The sequence below is a fragment of the Martes martes genome (assembly GCF_963455335.1).
Source record: "Martes martes genome assembly, chromosome: 12".
Taxonomy (NCBI): domain Eukaryota; kingdom Metazoa; phylum Chordata; class Mammalia; order Carnivora; family Mustelidae; genus Martes; species Martes martes.
This window is the reverse complement of record NC_137900.1, coordinates 61,633,461-61,654,584: the sequence shown is the minus strand read 5'-3', so window position 1 is coordinate 61,654,584 and position 21,124 is coordinate 61,633,461. Positions and strand designations below refer to the sequence as shown.

Genomic DNA, 21,124 nt, shown 5'->3' with positions numbered 1-21,124 from the left:
GTCCTTGTCCCCTCTGCGCCTGAGCACTGGGGGTGGTGGGGAGGGGGTGTCTGGTGCCCTGCCCTGAGAGGTCAGCAGGTGGCTCTGGAAGGGCTGTGCACACTCTCCCAGGATGGCCTCCAGCAGTGGTGATGCTGAGGGTTGAGGAAGTGAATCATCTCATCTCTGCCCTTGGGCCTGGGAGGAAGGAGTATGGTGCCACCCCCCACCCCAGGATTACAAAGATGACAATCTTCCCAGTTGGTTTTTCTGAACTCCCGTGTGCATCTGCTGGCTTGGTCTCTGGAGCTGGCCGTCTCCATCCCGGACACCGCCCCGCCTTTACCTGGCTCTCTGTGGCCTGGACAGGTTGCCAGTGTGGCTGACGTTAATGGGTTTGAGAGGAGAAACGGACCCGTGGGAATCTGTAAGACCTTCGTCAGGAAAGGGAAAAAAAAAAAAAACCAAAAACGCCCATGGTTTAGGGCCTGAGAGCCGCGTGACAGAAATCTTGATTCAATTATTCTGTTCCTCGGCACAATTCCCTTTCTCGGCTCCCCGTAAGGGATGTATGTTCTCGTGAGCACGTGCCTAAGTACTTAAGATCTGTAACTAGAAAATTGAGTCAGCCCAGCGGTGGATTGGCCTGTGGTCTGCGTGTTCCGGGCCGTGCAGAGGCTGGGCCTGGGGCCTCCGTTTGGAGCTGAGGGGGGCATGTGGGGATGGTTCATGGCTTTGGAACCCACCTCACCTCTTTCCACTGTTCTTGCCACTTGGAGCAGATGTCAGAAATCTTTAACTCAGCGGGTGCTGTGCTGTGTTGCCGCAGGGGGCAGTAGGCCTGCCATCTCTGTTGGTTTATGGGGTTGATGCTGTCATCTTTTCTCCCATTGTCACCTGGATGCGCAGCAGATGTGCCCAAGCTGGGGCCCAGCTGTGTTTGATCACGGTGGAGGGGCGGGTTGTGTGACGCTCCCTCACAGGCTGAGGGATCCCGGCAGAGATTTTTGGAGAAAAAAAAAATCTGGTTTGATGTTTACCACCAAATAGACAGGTCCTGATTTGGGGGAGGAGGGCTGTTTCACTGTGTTTGTGGAACACCGTACTGGCTTTCAGTCTCTGATCAGTGGCCACTGTTTAGCTTCTCAGGCTGCTTTTAAAGGTCTCAAGGGGTGCCTGGCTGGCTCCATGGGTAGACCTGTGATTCTTGATCTTGGGATGGTGAGTTCAAACCACACACTGGGTATGGAGCCTACTTGAAATAAATAAATTTAAAAAATAAATGAAATGTATTGAGTGGTCAGAATGCAGGTATGTTGTTGGTCTAGACTGCTCTGTGCCATCAGGTCATTCCTTGAGGACGGTGGCCCATTTGGGGTATTGACCTTTAAGAAGGACAGTGACAGATGGAAATGTGTTCAGGTGACCCTAACCTGGATGGACAGGGGTCTGGATATCATAGTGCCTGAAAAACACCTTGAGGCTCTAGGGCTGTTTTGATACAATGAAGAATGAGCAGGGCTGGATTGTTGTCTTCAAATATTTGGGGGGCTTGCATGGAAGGTGAGAGGAATGAGACTTTGCTGTGTGGCCTTCAAGGCCAGCAGGCAGCAGATACAGAGGGGAGTTCAGCCCAGTGTAAGAAAGAACATGTAAATGTGAGAGTGGTCCGGGGCAAACCTGAGAGGTAGTGAGTACCCTGTCACTAGAGGCATGGAAGTGGAGCCTAGGTGACCATGTGCTGGGGCTGCTATAGAAGAGTGTCAAGAATTAGATGTGGGATTCAACAATCTTTGAGATCAAGTCCTGATCCCTGAAAGACCTGGGAAGTGATCTATTCTGCAGTCTGGGGGCTAAGGGAGAATGATTTGATGATGGTCCTGGAAGCTGACAGGATTGGGAAGAGTGGGAGGCACAGTTGGCAACCACAGCCTCCCTCTCTCCCCGTCTTGCATCACCAGGAGTGTACTGAGCAGGGAGGTGGGCAGAAGTGCCGTTGTTCCCACCAGCACACTGTCTGGGAGGAGTACTCCACGGTGCTCCCTGCTGCCCTTTCCTGCCCTCTTTCTTTATCTCCCTGGATCCTTGCACTGGCTTCAGGGGGACTTAAAGAGGCAGAAATTGCCACCTCCATCTTATAGGGGAGGAAACCGAGGCCCCAAAGAGTTCTGGTGGCACAGATGGTGTGGCCTGGGGAGTCGGGAAGAGCTGGAGAGCCCCCGAAGGTATTTCCCCACTATCTATTACCCCTGGGTCCCTCCAGAGAGATGCTTTGAAGGCAGAGCAGCCTGGGGCTGGGCAGAGCCTGGGAACAGCGTGTGGAAGAGTTTCAGGCAGAAGGGCCTAGAGAGTAGGTTGGGTGCTGCCGAGAGTGTGGTGAGAAGGTCAGAAACCAGCATAGCTGTGTCCATGGGAGGGCTGGTCCCTTGCTGCAGACCATGGCATTGTTTTCCCCAGGAGCCCTTGGCAGCCTGAGGGAAGGGCCACGAGGGAGAGAGGCATAGAAGGCCAAGGGGAAGAGGCCGAGAGGAATCCTCACTCCCATTTCTCCGATGAGAAGACTGAGGCCCCATAGGGTGGCGTTGCTCACTCCATTCTGCTTTGCAGTCATCTCCAGCTAGGACTTGGGCATTTCCTGGTGCCGCTCTTCTGCCCAGGCCTCAGGGCTGGGGGTGGTGGTCATAGAGTCTAGTCACAAAGGGGCTGCCCTCTAAAACTCATAGGCTGGTGGGCAAGACTGGCAAGCCCGCAGTCCCTCCGCAGGGCAGCGTGTAAGGTGCTGCCACGGTGGGCAGTAGCACCAGAGCGGGAGAGCAAGGCAGGGAGGGGCTGATTCTGACCAAAGGGACCCAGGAAGCCTCTTCCTAAGAAGTGGCCCTTTATCAAGGCAGGAATATTTTATATTGCTTCTGTTTTTAAATTTAAAATAATTAAAATCACGTGAAATTTAAAATGGAGTCCCTCAGTTGCACTAGCCCCATTTCACTGTGTTCAGGAGCCTCCTGACATGCCCAGCGGCTATTGTATTGGGTAATGTGGCTTTGGTACAAGTGCTTGGCACATAATAGGTGCTTAGTAAGGGCTCTTTGGTGGAATGGGTCAGTCCTCTGCCTGTTGAGTGTTCATAATTAGTAAGCGGGGGGAGTGGGTAATCTCAACCTGGAGGGTTTCTCTTTGGTATTTTGGGCTTCCACAGAAAGCTATATTTGAATAAAGAGTTCTGTAGCAAAAACAAACAAGTTAGAACAACTGTTTGACTAGTGGATTGCCAACGGCCCTTTCAGTCTAGAAATTCTAGGACTCTCCCTGGGACGTTTGCCTCCAAGATTGGCTTCGGGGATATGGCCACTGTGTCCGAATCTCAGATGAACTGTGTGCGGCTCAGGTGGCAGAGAAGGCCCTGGGGCCACTGAGAGCAGAGCTGGGGCCGGCAGCAGGAAGCTCTGAGGAGGCAGAGCACAGCTCAGGGCAAGAACAACTTTCGACAGCAGCCAGGGTGGCCAAGGATGGGAGCTCTCACTTGAGAAGGTAATGAGCTCCCTGTTATCAGATGTGTGATCAGGGACTAGACAAAGGAGGGGCAGGAGAGCCAAATAAGGCATTCTGGTTTGGACTCCGTGATTTTTTTTTTTTTAAGATTTTATTTATTTGAGAGAGAGAGAGAGAGACAGCGAGAGAGGGAACACAAGCAGGGGGAGTGGGAGAGGGAGAAGCAGGCCTCCTGCTGAGCAGGGAGCCTAATGTGGGGCTTGACCCCAGGACCCTGGGACCATGACCTGAGCTGAGGACAGCAGCTTAACGACTGAGCTACCCAGGTGCCAAAGGACTCTGTGACTTTTGAGGCCTATTCCAACCTGGGGAGCACGTACTTCTCTGACTGTCTGTCTGAAAGTGGTTCTACCTATTTGTTTTTCCTTCCTGCCGCCTGACTCGGAGGTGGCCATCCACATGGACTTGACTGGGCAGAGGCCACACAGCACACGGTTTCTCTCCCTGGCCTGCTCTTTGGCACAGGGCACAGTGCCCAGAGATGCTCAGGGGGATAGTGGATAGTACTGAGGTACTTGTGGATAGTAGTGAGGGTCAGGGTGGTGTGCTGCCCAGATGTGGGACGCAGCCTCCTCCCCTCCTTGGGCCAGCCCAAGAGCTTTCACGGAGAAGTCTCCAGGACAGGCCTCAGGAATCCCACTGGGCTGGGGGCACAAAGCAAGAGCAGTGATTCCCTCCCCAGGGCTGGACTCGGCAGAGAGGCAGAGCTGTGAATAGTGGCCATGGGTGAAAGGGCAGCCCCGACCCTCTGTTTCTTCCTGGGCCTTTGATCTCTGGTGGGGCCTCTGTTCACCATCTCTGGGGCTCCCATTCAGGTCCCCTTGACTTCAACCCTCCCCTCAGCCCCCCAGAGTTTGAAAGGCCCTGAACACACCAAGGTCAGCCGAGTGAAAATCCCTTTCACTAGCTCAGAAATCTGCCCAGTCCAGCACCAGCGTGGACTGTGGGAGCCTGAGCTGCTTTCTGGGCAGGAGAGGATACACTGCAGGTGGAATTTCTGGCCTTCTGGACCCTGGACTGCTCTCTGCCTGAAGAGGGCACAGGAAAGTCATCTAAAACCCCTAGGTGGCCCGTCCTTTCCGAGAGATGCCAAGTCCAGCAAGACCCTCAAGGAGAAGTTCGGGGGCATTTAGCAGGGGCTCCTGTCATGACTGGGTCTACCCCTCTTTCTGGGGGTGCCCGTCTCTATGTCTTTGTATCCCTCCCCATGACTTTCATTTGGGGGTGCATCTGCCTCTGTTTATGTTAATAGACTTTTTCTGTGTCTGCTTCTGTCTCCTGGTCTAGCATTCTCTCTCTCTCTCTTTCTCCCCCCACCACACACACATTCTGTCACACACTGTCACACACACACACACACAGGGCCTCTTACATACTCTTACAACACTCTTTTCGTCACACAATCTCATACACATACACACACTGCACACACAAACCTTCTCTCTCTCTCACACACACACACACACTCTCTGCCACACACTCTCATATACAAATACCCTCTCCCACACCACATACACACACTGTCTTTCACAACACTCTGTCATGCACTCTTTCACACACTTTGACGCACACTCTCACGCACATACACACAACCTTTTACACGCCCAAACACACGTATACACTTCTCTCTCTCCCTCTTCCGGTGTTCGCTCTTGCTATCCCTGTTACCAACCCCCTGCTCCTCTCTCACTCAGGTTGGAAGCCCCAGCTCAGTCCTGCTTTGCAGACCTCCATGGGAACCACTGCAGGGAGGGAAGGACTTTCAGAAGCCCCCAGACCACAGGCCCCCCTGAGCGTGAGCAGACCCCGATCATCTTCTATTAGGACCCCTTTCCTTGCTGGACACTCAGACCCTGCCTGCTGCTCCAGGGCTTGGGATGGAAGGCTGGAGCAGAAGGTGCAGAGACCCCTCTCAGATTTCCCAGAAGGGAATGGGATGTGTGGAAAGGTCAGGATTCCTGAGTTAGGGCTTATAAGCAGCCCTTGATTCCACAGATCTCTGATCTCTCTGGAGAGCCCCAGATAAGACAGTGAGGCATCGAGGCAAGGACAGGGCTCACAGGCCAGGGACAGAGGATGTGAGGACTTCTGTGGTGACATCTTCTGCAAGTTACTTAATCTCTCTGACCCTCTACTCTGTCATTTGGAGAACATAGGCAGCACAAGCGTGTCGGGTTATTGTGAGGATAAAATGAAATCATCAGAGGGAGACTGGGGCCAGAGGGTGTGAGGCCAGCCCCCGGCTGAAGGCAGCCTGGCCCCAGAGTTCTCTCTGGGCGAGCGGATCTGCCCACCGCCGACTTCCTGTTTGTAAGACTGTTGTGGCATCAAGACTGAACAACAGTGCCCCCACGTGTCGGCAGCAAAACGGAGGGCCACTTGCTTTCCTTTGCTTCCTTTCCTCAGGATCTTGGTCTTCTAGCCCCTGTGATGGAAGAATAAAAGGATCCAGCCTCAGTTTCCCACAAAAAGAGCCCCTAGGTACACAGGAGACGTTCCAAGGTAGAGCACAGAAGGCAGAGCACCTGGCCCTGCGGGAGGGGGTGGGGTCGGGTCACCAGCATGGACCTCAAGACTCCCCTCTTGGAGGAAAGGGCCTTGGAGAACATCTAGGACGGGTCATTCCAGTCATTATTCAGCAGGGAAAACAAGCTTGGAGAAGAGAAGGGGTCCGACCAGGTCACACAGTAAAAATCTGGAAAACCCAGAGGGAGAGAATGGACTCCTCAGAATGTCCTTGGTATCCTGCTGCTGTTTGATGTGACAGCTCTGGTTCTTCTTTCCCATCTCTCCCATTCTCCTGGGTCTGGCTGCTGGCCCCATTGTTGAAAGCCACCAGCAACCCCATCAGCCTGTGCGACGCGGGTGGGGGAGTTGCGGGGGAGGGGAGCCAACCCCTGCTGATCTTCCAGGGCTAACCTTAGCTCTTGGCAATGATCCCTGACCTTTCTGCCTTGCTTCCCACTTCTCTTCTTCATCCCTTCTGTGCTTCCACTCCCTGTACCTTTCTCTGAGATCTCCTGTCTCTGGGCCATTTTCCACGCAGGGCTCTCCAACAGGAATGCAGTCCTTGATGCTGGTCTCTTCATCTGGCCTGGTTCCCAGAGCCAGCCCACTCCCTGAGGGGATTTCCAGTGTTGGACCAGTCGTCCTTCGCAGCTGGCTGAGGCCCTCAGATTCATCAGGCCCAGGCTGGAGGCCAGAGAAGCTCTGCAGAGAGGGAAGGAAGTGACTACCATTTTGTCTCGATCTTTCCTGGGGCTTCACCAGAACAGACCCCAATCCCTAGCCCTCCGTGAGGTGTTCGCTGGATGTCTCCTCAGGCTGGCCATGCAGGGGCCCTTCTCTGAGTTCTTTTTTGGTCTGTCTGTGCAGGACTCAGAGCCAAGGTGCTTGCTGAGAGGGGTATCACTTAGAAACCAGGTGCCAATGGCCAGCCTGATGGTCATGCTCTACTTGGCTTGCCTCACATTTAAAATAATTTTGAATGAGTTACTGACATTTAAAAACTGGGAGGTTTCATATATGGATGTTTGGCTTTTCTTGGGAAAAAACCCCCAAAACCCCAATCTGGCGACACTGGGTGGACTTTCCCACATAGCAACAGTCCTGTGTGGCTGTTGAGTCTGCGGTCTTCACACCGCTCCCAACTCCACTTGCTGGCAGTTGTTCATTCATCTTCCAGTTTTCTCTACCCAAAGGCGTTTGAGTTTCTGGAGCCCCAGGATGGACTCTGAAGAACAAGTCTGAGTCCAGTCTGTGGCAGCGGAAGCCTGTGGGAGGCAGCACCCTGACCTGGCCCAGTGTGGTTGTGTGTGTGAGGGGGGAGTGGTCAGGGAAGTGGGGAGTCGGTTCTTAGGCCAGTGGTGGGTGGGGTAGGGAAGGCAGCAGGGCAGGGTCAAGGAGCCACACCTCTTGCAGCCCAAAACAGTGAAACTGAGGTCATTCAGTCCACACCCAGCAGATGGGGTAGTCCAGGCTCTGAGCGCACAGGACTGGCCTCAGGGCATACAGGGAATGCTTAGGGGCAGTGATGATAAGGACCTGGGTTTCTATCTCCCAGCCTGGCTGGCCACTCTCCCCTGTCCTTCTGGCCTTGCAAACATTGGCACGCTGACAAGTGTCAGGCTTCCTTGGTAAAGCAGGGAACATGAAGCCAGGTGGCCAGTTGGAGGGGCTTCTTGGGCCTTTCCCTAGTGCCTAGGGCCTGTCCCTTGGGTGGGGGGAGTTAGGTTTCGGTTCCTCCTGGCCCCCGAGTCCCTGAGTTTCACTTTGATTCAGTGAGTGAGAGGCCTGTGTGAGAGCCAACACCACTGAATACCCCCTCTCCCCCTCCCTGCCCCTGTTTGCACACTTGCTTTGCCCAGGCCCTCCCCTCCCAACCCCCAGTTCCTTTCCCCATGGGCTGCGTGCTGGTGTTTCCAGAGAACCCTGGGAAATGTAAAGGATGGGCTGGCAGAGTGTGAGGCTCTCCACTCAGGGAGTTGGTTCTGAGGTCAACCAGAACAAGAGTTGTGGGGTCAGCTGAGGGGACAGCTTAAGGGATCGAGAACCTCAGCCACAGGGGCAGGCTCCCTGATGGGAACTGAAGGTGGGATGTGGGAGGCAACTTGGCTTTCTTCCCCACTCTGTGTCTCTGGCCCTGTGGAGCAGAGAATCCCATAGTCCCTTCTCTCTGGCTGTGGAATATGGTTGAATCCGTGGCCACAGCCTGTGGTTCAGGGTCCTCACAGGGCTCCAGGCTACTAGAGGCTTATGAGATAGAGGCCGGAGCCCAGACGGAGTAGGATCTCTGGGTTCCTGTCCTGATTCTGTGGCTGACTTACTGGTGACCTTGGAACCTCTTCCTCTCTCTGGGCCTCAGTTTCCTCATCTGTATTATGGGAATCAAGGAATTCCTAAGGTTTTTTTGTGGCATCAAGTTTCCGACCTCCTAATCCCATCTCAAGTTCTGTTGCAGTATTTTAGAACAGTGGTTCTCAAACTTTTGATCTTGGGGCCCCTTTAAACACTTGAAAATTAGGAGCACCTGGGTGGCTCAGTGGGTTAAAGCCTCTGCCTTCAGCTCAGGTCATGATCCCAGGGTCCTGGGATTGAGCCCGACATCGGGCTCTCTGCTAGGCAGGGAGCCTGCTTCCCTTCCTCTCTCTCTGCCTACTTGTGATCTCTCTCTCTCTCTGTCAAATAAATAAATAAAATCTTAAAAAAAAATAAACACTTGAAAATTATCAAGGACCCCCAAAGAGCTTTTTATTTTATGTGGATTAATTAAAACATTAAAGTTTAAATACTTACTAATTCATTAAAAATAACAATGATAAATAAGTAACATAAGTCATATGTTTGAAATAAGAAAGAATCCTATTTTCCAGACCAAAACATTTAGTCAGACTGGCATTGCTTGACGATTTTGCAAATCTCTTTAGGATCTGGCTTAATAGAAGACAGCCGGATTCTCCTACCTGCTTCTGTATCCAGTCTGCTGTGATATCACACATCTTAGCGCCTTGGGAAAACTCCAGTGAATACTTGTAAGAGAATGAGAGTGAGTTAGGCCAATAAAATCTTGGTTTTATTGTGAAATAGTTTTGGCTTCACAGAGCCCCCTGAAAAGGTCTTGGGGATCCCTTAAAAGGATCCCTGTACTAGACTTTGAGAATCTCTGCTTCAGGCTACAGTGAACCCTGAGTTTGCTAACTTAATCATTCATACAGAGAGGGAAAGAAGCTAAACGGTTTTAATTAAAAGGAGAGGTACCATCAGTTTCCCCTATACTTGGTTCCTGAAGGCAGTGGGAGCCATGGCAAGTCTTTGAGCTGGGGAGGGAGTAACAAGACGTGCTGGGCTTTGGAAACCCTGCCCTAGCACACTGGGGTATGCAGTGCCTGCTGCTCCTCCAAATGTGAGCTCCCACGAAAAGGCACAGCTCCCAAGGTTTCCCTCATTTCCAGCAGAATATCTGTAGGGTTGGAGGTCTGATCTCCCTGCATCAGGCTTCCTCCAAGGTAAAAAGCAGCCATCTAGTGCTCCCTAAGAGCCCGGGAAGTGGGCATTTTGAGACCCAACCACATCTCCCCATCCCGGCTCAGCTCTGTGCTGGCCAGCACATCCCTGAGACCTTACCCTGGCCACGGTTTTTGTGGGGAGAAAACTCCAGAAAATATTACTGAATAGGAATGAAAGCAAATAATATGAAATAAAGTTGTAAGTTTGGTATTTATCTTGACTTCTGCTGTTTGAAGAAAAGTAGGTCTGAAAGGCAATTGAGATAGATTTCTGTCTGTTTCCGTAGGCTCTTCTGGGTGTTTCTGGGATGCCAGTAGTTGGTCACTGGCGTGTGAATGTGTGTGTGTGTGTGTGTGTGTGTGTGATTTCACTTTGGAGTGTCCAGTTTTTGTATTCAATGATACATGTTTATCACTTGCCCTCGTCTTTCCTTGAACTAATGGACTCACAAGGAGGAGAGGGAGAAAAAGAGAATGTCCTAAGGTCATTCGAGAAGAATTGAGAGACGGAGGATTAAAGGTGTTAGAGAAAATGTGTATGAGGAGGAGATTGCTTGCAGTGAAATGAACTGAGTTGTGTGTGAGCGGAACAGAAAAGCCTGCCAGGTGGAGAGGCTAGAGGGGGAAGATGAAAAGCCACAAGGGGGTCAGACACTTCCCAGTACTAGCCACCAGGTGGCACTATTGACCCAAGACAGCTTAGTTGCTGTCCAGGGTTGGGGACAAGAGGGGTAACAGGGCAGTGTGTAACTGGCCATGTGTGAGCTTGGTGTGCTGGTAACTCAGTGGAGGGTGGCCATGGCCAGGGAAGCTGACCATCTCCCTGAGTCTCACTTCTTTCACAGCATTTAGTTAGGGCGGGAGGGGGCTGGACCATCCTTGTTGGGGCTCAGTCTGGTCCTTCCTCACCTCCACGGTGCAGATGTCTTGATATAAACCTTCCGGGGAGTCAAGTCCTTTGTTCTCGTCTAAGTCTTTTTTTTGCTGTGTGATCTTGGATAAGTCACTTCTTTCTGAGTCTTGTTTTCTGTGTGTCAAAATGTGGAGATTTGAAGAGGAGGTTTTAGGGATCTTTTGGGCTCTGACATTCTGTGGTGTGCTTGAGGGAACAGGGGAGTTGGGGTTAGATTCGTGATCGCTCTCTCTCAGCTGTGTGACCTTGGGGAGGTCACTTCCCATCTGTGGGGGTTATACTAATCCTTCCCTCAGACTTTTATATAAAATAACAGGGCGGAAGAGGCTTTGCAATCTTTTTTGGTCCTGTAGGACAGGGAGGTGTTGCGATGTGTCATCTTCCCTGGAATTTAAGTTGGCCAGAGGCAAACATTCCACTGCTCAGAAAGTTTGTGCCCCTGCCGATGACCACAAATAAAGGCCTTATGGCAAGTGTTTGCTCAAGGTCACTGCATCTCTTGAATCTGCTCATTTCTGTCCGTCCCCACTGCTACTGCCTTGGTCTAAGCACTCTCTCGTCTCGTTTGGGCTCTTGCTATAGCTTCCTCGTGCATCCCCACCTGCAATGTTCCTGACTTCTCCAAAGAGTCCACTTTCCACAGAGCAGCCCCAGCTGGGATTCTGGAATACGGTTCTGACCCATGACTCTCCTGAAGGGTTTTCACCCTGCAGATCTGCCCGTTGTTCTCAGAGCCCACCAGGCTTCTTAGCGAGGCTGCAGTGCCTTCCTTCTGTGGTTCGGGCTCCTGCCCATCTTGTGAGCCTCATCCCTCTCCACCCTCCTTTTTTCATGCTAACTCCAGGCACACCAAACCTCTTTCCATGCCTTGTTCTTTCCTGCTGGCCGCCAAAGAGATCTGCGCACAGGCTGTGGAGTTAGGCCATGGGGGCTCTGGGGCTGACTCCAGCCATGCCTGCTCATGTGCCTTCGGGCAAATTATTGATCTCTCTGAGCCTCAGTTTCCCCATATGCAAAAGAGGGCCCCAGTTATGCCTGTGATTGGGCTGTTATGTGGATTATACGAGGTAGTGCATGTCAGGTGCTAAAGATGACCCCTGGGTAGGCTACGTGCTCAGTAAAGGGTGCCTTTCACTCTGACTGCCTGGAAAACTGTCCTCTCTCACCCACCACTGGCCCAGGTGACTCCGAGTCTTCAGGCTCCAGGGTGACGGCTTCCTTGGTGCTCACTCCTGTTAGCTCCCTTGGCTCCACCTGCAGCACACAGAACCTGCCTGTGGGTAAAAATAGCACAGCTGCCAGTTGTCTTCCCTGTGAGCCTGTATCTGTAGTGGTCACCGTTGTCACCCTTGTACCCAGCACGGGGACTTGGTTCATGGTAGCAAATATGTACTGAATTGGTGGGAGTGGCATGGGGGGGGTGGGACTCTGGATGTCATAAAAGCCTGGAGCCCATCTGGTCAGTGGGTGTGGGCTGCTGGGTAGAACCCAGACCCTTGTCCATCAAACATCCATCCGCTCCTGCCTGACCCCACAGCCTCTGTGCTCCAGGCTCTGCTGTCTGGCCCCCAAGATGGGAGCTCATGGCAACTCTTCTGGAAGGGAAGGGAGCTCTTTCGTGGTCTAAATACACATATACACGTACACGTATGTACACACCACACACACACCACACACACATGCTCAGACATGTACGTTGGTGCCTTCAGCCCTCGTCCTGCTTTTCTCCCCTGAGCCCATGTTCTGGTGTGTCTAGATCATGGCCCCAGATCGCAATGGCAATTTGGCATCATTGTAATGGCTAGCACTTATGGAGTGTTGACTGTATATATTTAAAATTATTAATGCATTTAAAACTCGCCGCCATCGTACCAGGTAGGGACGCTTATCATCCCTGTTTTATAGAGATTCGGAGAGATCCATGAAGTTGCCCAAGGCCATGTAGCTCCTACACTCAAGGGTGGTCGTGTTGGGACTGGCACCTGGGTGGGTGGTTGGCTCCAGAGGAACCTTACCTACCATCCTCATCTTCCTCTCACACAATGTCACAACAATAAGACCTCATCAGTGGGAATTCCCCCAGCTCTCAAGTTCACCATTTTTTCCCCTCAGTTCTGCCGTCCCTATCATCCTCCTGGACTGAGCTCAGGGAGGGTCTTGGCTCAGAATCTGGACTGAGCTCAGGGGGGTCTTGGCTCAGAATCTGCTTCATTGCTCAGGTTCCCCAGTTCTGAGTTTCCCCCCAACACTGCCGTGCATGCTTTGTTTTCACACCTTCAAGTTGGTCAGTTTCAAGTGCGAGAGTTGGCTGGTGATAGGTAGGCGGGGTAGTGCAGAGTCTGGACCCAGTGCTTCCATTTACTAGATGTGTGAGCTCTGACAAGGGCCTGCTTTGAGTCTCAGTTTCCTCATCTGCCGAAAGGGGATGATAATTCCTGCTTCTCCTGGCGATTAAAAAATGGTACTTGTGATATTTTGATAGATAGTTGCACGGCAAGTTTAAAAAATAGCTATTATTATTTCTGTCATCAGAGCAAAGAGGTTTTTTAAAAAATTTTATTTATTTATTTGACAGAGAGAGGGAGAGATGGAACACAAGCAGGGGGAGTGGGAGAGGGAGAAGCAGGCTTCCCGCAAAGCAGGGAGCCCGATGTGGGTCTCGATCCCAGGACCCTGAGATTATGACCTGAGCTGAAGGCAGAGGCTTAATGACTGAGCCACCCAGGCGCCCCAGAGCAAAGAGTTTTTATACGGGATTCAGATTCCTTGATGACTTGTTGAGAACTTTCTAGATTCCTGGCTCTTTTGTTTTCTCCTTTATTTTTTAAAAAAGATTTTATTTATTTGAGAGCAAGTGGGGGTGGGGGGAGTAGGAGCAGAGAGGGAGGGATAAGCAGACTCTCTGCTGAGTGTGGAGCCTGACATGGGACTGGATCTTACGACCCTGAGATCAAGACCTGAGCCAAAACCAGGAGTCAGATGCTTAAGGGACTGAGCCAGCCAGGGGCTCCCTCCTTTCTTCTTTTTTTAAATGATTTTATTTCAGTCGCTAGGACTAATGATAGGATTATTCAGGCAAGGGGTCAGAAGAAAAAGAAAGATGTGCCCACCAGAATTTATACCGGCATAACTTTAGCTCTGCATTTCAAGAAGCTAATAATTCAAATTGCGGATGAGGACAGCTTGCAGAGGTAGGATGAGCCTGACATGGGGTAGAGAGGCCTGGGTTCCTGACCCCAGTTCAGCCACTATCTCGCTATGTGATCTGGGTCTGGTCCCTCCCCTCTGGGTCCTCAGTTGGGATGCGATGAGCCCAGATGCCCCTTCCAGCTCCTGCTGTTTCCTTTTCCCTCCTCCCAGCTGCCCCCTCCCTCCTCCTCCATCTTCTCTCTCTTCGTTTCCTTTCTGTCTGAGACACGAACGCCGTCCAGCACTCTTGAATGGGACTTTTGTTCCACTAACATCTCTTTTCTGAAAAGGACCATCGGTCAGGTTTGTATCTTTTAAATACTGGCACATTTTATCAGTTAAGAACCTGCATACCTCTCTCCAAAGACACAGCCTTAAGGAGCAGACAAGCTGCAAAGAGGAGGTTTATGGGAGACAACGGAGGAAAAAGAAATAGCAAAATCTTTTTGGGGCCCTGATGTATGGTCCTTACAGAAAATGCCTTCTTTCCCAGGAGCCCCCTTTCCTGCTCTTGCCATGCCCTAAAGCATTTTCCAGCTCCACTCCAGTTATGACCTGTGTCCCCCTCTTTGTTCCACACAGAATTGAAGGGGGGGGCAAGAGCCAAGGTGTGCTTGAATAGTCCCTATCTCAAGGCCCCTTTGAGGTCGTCTCTGGAGCACTGGACTTGGGAGGGACAGGGCCGTAAGTGTGAGTGCTGGTGATCTGGGGCAAGCCATTCAGGGCCTCAGTCTTCTCGGCCAAAGGGAACAGAGCGCCTTCTTCTTGTACTGAGTCTTGTACAGACACAGTGAGAAGCAGCGCATGAGAAAGTGCTTTGTAAACTGTAGAGCTCCGTGTAGGTGGGAGGGAGTTCTTGTAGTTCATATCATGAGCCTGTTCTGTGACCTTGAACAATTCCTTAACTTCTCCAAAGGTCAGCTTTGCCATCTGGACAGCGGGAACCACCTAGGTCCTGCAATTACTGGGAGATTTCCCTACTAGGTGAAAGCACCTGGGCCAATTCTTGGCCGTGGCCGGTGCCCAGGTAGAGGTCAGTGCCCCATCCCTTTCCCTTAATCATGACTTCACCGCCCTATCGCTGTGATCCCGCACACAGTCATTAAGCGACAGGCTTCTGAAATCTGGCTGCCCAGGCAGGGAGATCTCAGCGATTTCCCTAACCTGGCCCTCCTCCTGGAGAAGAAGGATAATAATAATATTTGCTTCAAAGGGTTGTTGAGATGAGACGCGGCTCATACACCGCTGCGCCCGGAGTCGGCGCCAAGTGACCTTGCTGGCTCCGCAGTGCCGGACGCGGGCCCGGGGCTGGGCTGCGTCTTCGTCCAGCGCCCAGGCCCAGGCCAGTGGAAGAGAGCCAGGCCCGAGCGGAGCGGGAAGGGGTTTACTCAGGGTCGCAGCGGGATTCAGACGCCAGGACCTTTGAGGAATTTCCAGGGATTCCGCGATGCCGCCTGGCGACCAGAGGGGCCAGATCCCCTTCCTCGCCCGGTCCCCCTCGGCCCGGCACCGAGGGCAAACCCCTTCCAGCGGCGCATCGGGATGTTCCCCCGCGACGTGGAAGGAGAAATAAATTCCACCGCAAATTTAGAGCGCGGCGCAAAAAGAAGGGAGCGCGCGGCGCCCTCGGGAAGGAGGCGGCCCGCCGCCCGACTCCGCTAAGCATTTGCAATTTAATTGACATTTGGCGGCAGGAAGCCAATCAGTATAAGTCAATTGACGTTGGGCGATAAAACTACCCGGCGGCCGGGCCCTCCCCCCGCCGGCGGCCTCGGCTGGGCCGCGGGGCACAGCGTGGCGGCCCCGGCAGGTAACGGCGCTGGCGCGTGTCTCGGCCCGCGAGGGGGCGGCGAGCGGCCCGCTGATTGCCGCGCAGCCCACGGCGGCCGGGAGAGGCCCCTAATGAATGACTTTATTTGCCGGGGCCCTGCTGAGAACAATTGAGTTTGTTATGGTAACAACGGATGCCAGCTTTCCGGGCCCCGGGGAGCGCGGCCGCGGCGGCAGCCGGGAGCTGGGCAGCCGAGCAGATGACGCGCGCCGGCGGCGGGGACCTGGCCCGGCGCATGTCAGGAACCCGGGGACGCTGTGCACCCCGCAGCCTGCGTTGGTCAGGCCGCCTGCCAGGTCGCCTGAGACCGAGGTGGATGGTGCACTCCACTCTCGCCTTGGACCGCGGTGCGAAATTGGATGGCAAGATGCTGCTTGCAGGTTGAACTGGCTGGTCCTCCTGGTGTCCCTCTTGTTCCCTCTGCATCTGGGGCCGAGGGGGTTCTGGTCAGGCCGCACGATGCATTGACATCCACTTTTTGTTTCTTGTAAGAGAGGAAGACTAGAAAAAGGAGAAAGGCATCCCTGGTTCGGGTGCCATGGCTTGACAAATTCAGGGCTGGATTTCAGCACCCCCCCCCTTACTATGGTCATTGTCTCTACACCCTCTGCCCTGGGGAGGTGGCTCTCCCACCATCTCTATCCCCATTCTAGCCTCCCCATGCTTTGTGGCATGGCACCTCCCACAGGAAGCCCTCCTTGCTCCCACAGAGAAAGCTGTCAGCCGCATGGCTGCCCCTAAGCCTCCGCAGTCTTCTTTTGCCTCCCCCATCAGACCATGAATTCCAAGGACAAGGGCCACCTTCCATTCAGCCTCAGTGCCCAGCCTAGAGCTTGGCACAAAGCCCAGATGTGGAAGGAGTGGATAAGAGACAGGATTTTTTCCTTGCAAACTCTTTCTTTCCTTCTGACTAGAGACACCAGAGTGCCTTCTAGTTTTTTCTTTTCCGGTTCTCTTTTTCAGGCATGCTGTCATTCATTCATTCATTCATTCAATAGTTACTGAGAGCCAACCATGTGTTAGGTACTCTGGTACTAATAGGTCACTGCCCTTGGGCAGTTCACTGGTTGGCAAGAGAGAATAATGCACTGTTTATGATAAATATGGCAGGCACCTACCGTGTGCTACATGATGACCCGAATTCCGAGGTGGCCAAAACTTAATAAAGGCTTGCTGAGGGTTTTTCCCTCTGTCACTGCATTCGGTGATCCTAGTGCCGCCATGTGACAATCCCCCTTATTCACAGATGGATGCTTAGAGTGTGTAAGAAGCAGCATGCTGGTGTGGAAGGAGTCTAGCTTGGGAATCTAACACGAGTTTGCCATGTGAGCTCTATTTTCTTCCCCTCTGTGTCCCAGTATTCCCATCTGCAAAATGGGGGAGTTGCTACTGATGATCTCTGAGGCTCCGTTGGGGATGAGTGGTCCATGGGGGAGATGGGGCCAGGACAGGGGTCTTTGTTCCCAGCCCCTCGCCCCCTGGTCTGGCAGTGTGAGCAGTGGAGGAGAGAATACTCTTTTTTCTCAGCCTCGTGAGGGTGGCAGTGAGACAGAGGCATTCACGGTGTGGCACGCACTGTGCTCGCAGCAGCCCTAAGAAGTACAGGTGCTGGGGCGCCTGGCTGGCTCAGTCAGTGGAGCGTGCCACTCTTGATCTTGAGGTTGCGAGTGCAAACCCCACGTTGGGTGTAGAGATTGCTTAAAAATAAAATCTTTTAAAAAAGGAAGTGCAGGTGCTGTTCTATTTCCTTCTTGCAGATGGAAAAGATGAGAGATTAAATCACCAGCCCAGGGTCCTACAGCTAGTAAGTTGCAGGGCTAGGATTCAGACCCACACAGTCTTGTTTCCGAGCCTGTGCACTTACCCGCTCTACTTGTGGCAGGACTAGCACCTTCTCCCATCCCTCCCTCCCCTACTCTTCCACCGCACCCCAGGCTTCGCCCCACCTCCTCAGCTCTCTGAACTCTAAGCCCATTCTGCATATTTGCAGGATCTCAGGAGCACTGATCTCTCAGAGGTGTCTTTTCTTCCCCTGGCCTTTTGCTTTTTCCTTTGTTACAGGCAGGAAGGAGAAGTGTCTTCTCCACTCTGTCCTAGCTGGATTTGTATTTGGGAATCTGATTTCTAAAAAGGATAAGGGGAATGTAGGGGCTGTCTTTTAGGAACAAGACATTTCTTAAAGATTTTATTTATTTATTAGAGAGAGAGAGAGGGAGAGAAAGCATGAGCAGGGGGAGGGATGAGGGAGAAGCAGACTTTCCGTTGAGCAGGGAGCCTGACGTGGGGCTCAATCCCCAGACCCTGAGGTCATGACCTGAATGGAAGGCAGACTCTTAACCGACTGGGCCACCCAGGCACCCTGAAAGTGCATTGGTTTTAGAATTAATTTGGGGCACCTGTCTTCCTGTCTCTCAAAAGGGGCCTGGAGAACTTTTTCTCTCCCTGGATATATCCCCTTTTCAGGAAGACACATTAGGGAATAGTCCCTAACATGGGACAGTCCTAACAGGCAGAACCAGAGGGCCCTCGGAAAGCATATAGAGTGATTACCTGTCAACTCAGTGCTCCTTCTTTAAAACAAATATTTTGTAGTGCTTCCTTTGCTATCCTAAAGTGAAATTTAGAAACAATAAAACGTACCTACACATATAATTTGAAAAATCAATTCAGTGCCCCAATTGTGACAAAAGAGGGAAAGAAAAATAAAGTCATAATAAAATGATGTATTTCATTATGTAAATGCCCAGGCTTGACTGCAGCGGAAGACATAATAGTCAGTTGCTAGCCCTTATGCACAGAATCACCACGAACACAGCAGCTACAAATGTGGACAGCTGTGTTTTTTGGCAATACCAATTCTTCTGGTGGTGCCATCAGTAAACTGATTTTCTGAAATTGTGAACACATTTTGATAAAATTCCAACCAAAACAAAGCATCATCTTTCCTCCATTCACATGATGGTTGCGTTCCTGGAAAAGTCAGTGTAAATTAAAACGCCAAATTTGTGTCTGTAAGTAAAACAGTTAGGTTCAAGTTTCCGATATTTATAAAGAGAGTTTTCACCAACCTGCGTGTATGATGGGTCATTCCAAAGACACATGGGCACCGGGCAGCTCTTCGCTGTGCTGGACTGGGCTGAGTGCCCCCTGTCCCGCTCTGCCCACTAAATGCCATCATTTCTCCTCAGTAACAGAAACTCACAGATTCAATCATCTTTGTTGAGGTCCACCGGCACAAGCAATTTCTCTCTTGGGTCTCTTCCTTTGGGAAGTTCTGTGACTCTGTTAAAAAGCAAAATCTGCATTTGTTGTGCACCTACTATGAGCACGATCTGGCAGTGGGGAGACAGAAGCATGACCTGCTTTCTATCTGGGCTGTGAAAGATGAGCCCTACTCCATGGGTGCTGAGCTCCCGGGAGGATCAGTCCTCAGGTGCAGCCCCCTACCTCTGGTCTCTGTTTGGGATACCCTTGGAATCTTTCCTCATACCCCCCAGCCCAAATCCTGGCTCAAATGCCACCTCCGCCCTCCAGGAGGCCAGCCATCCCTGACTGCCCCCCTCAACACCAGATAGTTCTCTCTCTCTCTGGGCCCCCACTGCCTGCTGTGTGGGGTCCTCTAGGGTTCTTGCCCATGCTTGAATCAGAGCTCCATCTCCAGGTTCCGTCTCCCTGCTGGAGGTTGGGATCTCTTGAGGACTAAGACTGGGTTCCCTTATGGGACTGTGCTTGTGGTCAGAGCACCAGTAAGAGATGGCTGAGTGCTTGAACCAAGAGAGGCAGCTTAGCCGAGTACCCCTCTCTGTGTGCATCTTTTGTTTGTTTGTTTTTTAAAGATTTTATTTATTTATTTGACAGAGATCACAAGTAGGCAGAGAGGCAGGCAGAGAGAGAGGGGTAAGCAGGCTCCCTGCTGAGCAGAGAGCCTGATGCGAGGCTTGATCCCAGGACCCTGGGATCATGACCTGAGCTGAAGGCAGAGGCTTTAACCTACTGAGCCTACCCAGGCGCCCCACCCCTCTCTGTGTGCATCTTGTCCTTTTAATTAAGCAAATGGCTTCTCTTCTCCTCTCCCCACTCCCTGGTCCTCATCAGCTCACATGAGATGCTTGCTGTGCAGACAGTGCTGGCTCACTTGGGGTATAACAGCCTGCTTGCTCTGACCCAGTGCTTAGACTCGGTACAATTTATTTACTTATGAAGGTTTTATTTATTTATTTGAGAGAGGGATAGAGAGAGAGTGTACACACAAGGGGGGAGGGGCAGAAAGAGAGGGAGAAGCCGACTCCCCCAATGAGCAGGGAGAGGAGGGGCTCGGTTTCAGGACCCTGAGATCATGACCTTGGCCAAAGGCAGATGCTTAACAGACTGAGCCACCCAGGTGCCCTGACTTGGCACAATTTTATTGAGTCCATTGCACAGATGAGATGAGCTGTGAAAGGACACACAGCTGGCAAGTGGCAGAGCCTGAGCTGGTGGCCGAGCCACCACTATCATGTCATCTAAACACTTCCAAGGCTGAGACTTCCTCCTAGAAAGTCATTCATTCATTTAGTGGCTCCTGACTCAGTATTGGGCACTGTGGCCTCCAAGGTAGACCAGGCCTCGTGGCCCCCTTTGATTTCCCATAGGGAGCTTTGTCTTCTTAGCCCTGGGCCAGGCATGGAAGGGAGCGTCGGAAGCCCCCAGGCAGGGAGCAGCCGGACTTTCCCAGTAGGTTCTGGAAGAGTGGCTGCTGCTTCTGTACTTGTTTAGTTTTTCACTTTTGGTGAAATGTCCACTTTTATCCATTCATTCCCAAGTATTTATTTTGTGCCTGCTATGTGCTCTGGGTCCTGGAGACACAGGAATGAACAAGTTAGACAAAAACCTCTGCCCTCATGAGCGACATTCTAATAAGGGAAGAGAGAATAAGTAAACAAGGAAAATAAACAGCGTGTTGCTGAGGGCGCTGGAGGGTAACGAAGCTGGGGAAGGGGCCAGAGCGTGACTCTGGGGAAGGGGGCGGGTATAGGCTGGTGTGTGGAGGGTAGTTGGAATGGTGAGATGACATTTAAGGGGAGACTTCAAGGGAGGGAGAGGTGAGCCAAACAGTTATCTGGGGAGGAATGTTCCAGAAAGAGAGAACAGCATATGCAGAGGCCTGAGGCAGGGGCGCGCTTGGCATAATTGAGGGATGGCAAGGGAGGCCCGTGTGGCTAGAGCAGAGTAAGTGGAGGAGAGTGGGAGGAGGGAAGGTCAGGAAGGCCCGATTGCAGGGCGGGGTACCCAGATTCATCCATTTAGTGGCTCTGACTCAGTGGTAGGCACTATGGCTTCCGTAGTAGACAGGGCCTCGTGGCCCCCTTGGACTGATCTGTGTATGCAGGTGCTATAGGGCCTTGTAAGCCACAACGCACTAGGGATTTTGCTTGGCGTGAGAGGGGCCATCAGCGGGGTTGGGGGGGACGGGGCAGCCCAGAATGTCTAACAGGGAACTGCAGAGGCGTGTTTTGTCTCCTGCCAGCAGGGAGCCACTAACTCCAGCAGATTTTCCCTCCTGATAATCTCCTGAACCTGGCTCTGAACCTGGGTAGTCATGCCCGTCATCCGCTCTCTCCTGCGCAGGAACCTTCCTCTGGCCCACGGGGCCTCTGTCACATCTCCCTCTGGTGGGGT

The 21,124-nt window shown here is 52.2% G+C and overlaps 1 protein-coding gene across 8 annotated transcripts in view; it reads left to right on the top strand.

Moving 5' to 3' along the window:
* The window catches only part of PAX5 (paired box 5), a gene marked incomplete at both ends in the record, with an annotated part of 187,412 nt that overhangs the window by 32,410 nt on the left and 133,878 nt on the right, over positions 1 to 21,124 (top strand). The window lies entirely within an intron of this gene.